Genomic DNA, 1,292 nt, shown 5'->3' with positions numbered 1-1,292 from the left:
CGCTTTGAGTGCCGCAAAGGTAGAAAAGCGCTATATAAGTGCAGACCATTTACCATTTACAGTGTGACAAAATGAATGAAATGATTCTTTGTGCCCTTTTGACATATGACAATTCCATGTCACCAGCCATCCATTTTTCTTTAGCTTATCTAAATTGGGTCACTGTGGCAGCAGGCTACGCAGGGCATTCCCTCGCCCATCATCATTTCCCAGTGCCTTCCTGAAGCATTGGTCAGATGGGATATGTAATCCCTCTGGTAAGTTCTGACTCCCAAATGGACAAGCCCTGAAAAACCTAGGATGGAAGATACCCACAGGTATCCTTGGAAGGCCGAACTCATCGCAACAGTCCAGTGCAACACCCATGTTATTGCTGATGCAGCACCAACTGGTCAGTCTACCTCATGCTCCATTAAACTGGTACTTTTTGACGAGAACCCGACATACTTAAACATCTCCCCCCGCCCAAAATTGCCATCTTAGCGTAGCTAACGCAGTTCCTTTGTCTTTGTCTTTGTCCCGGAGGCAACATGACCACATGGAACCATTGCCTTCCAGGTCACCCACCCACATGGATAAGCATTGGGGTTGATAACACAAGCTGCAGGAGGACCTAGATGCTGACTCCTGGCATTGCAGACTGGACGTACGGTCATGGAATATATAGGTCACTTAGCTTCATTCATTTTAATTCTAATTTCAAGATGAGACATCATTTGAATCTACTCATGTATCTTTGACCATTTCCCAAATGGCACACTTGACACTATAGCTTCAGTAAACTTGAGATCATATACACACACAATACACACGGTGTTACTTTGGGTTCAACAATTCAGCAAATTCTTGTCTCTCAAGAATGGCGAAGGTATGACGATTGTTTTGCTCAAAACAGAGCGATAAACACAATGGCGTCTCACGAGTGCTTTTTGTTTTTCAAGAGGTAAATGGCAAGTTGCATCATTTTGCCATTAGAACTTGTGTATGGTCACTCATCATACACATCTAATCACATTAAATTAACTGATAACTTGCTTTGTCTTTCATTCCACTTCAACTTGACTCATCATGTTCCTCAGAAGGTGCGCTGGGTATCGGTATCGGGCCGATACTTGACGAAATTACGGTATCGGATGATTTCCTTCACAGTGGTAACTGGCCAATCCGATGCCGCGACACACACACAATCCTGCCTTCTGACACATCCACGTGTTCGTCTGCTCATTGGCTACAAGTTTACAGCTTCAGAGAGTGTCTGCAACCCGACTGGTCAAATCTACAAGGGTGGAACT

The sequence above is a fragment of the Stegastes partitus genome, unplaced genomic scaffold, assembly GCF_000690725.1.
Source record: "Stegastes partitus isolate 25-593 unplaced genomic scaffold, Stegastes_partitus-1.0.2 Scaffold489, whole genome shotgun sequence".
Lineage (NCBI taxonomy): Eukaryota > Metazoa > Chordata > Actinopteri > Pomacentridae > Stegastes > Stegastes partitus.
The sequence above is the reverse complement of the archived record's forward strand: the minus strand, read 5'-3'. Positions refer to the sequence as shown.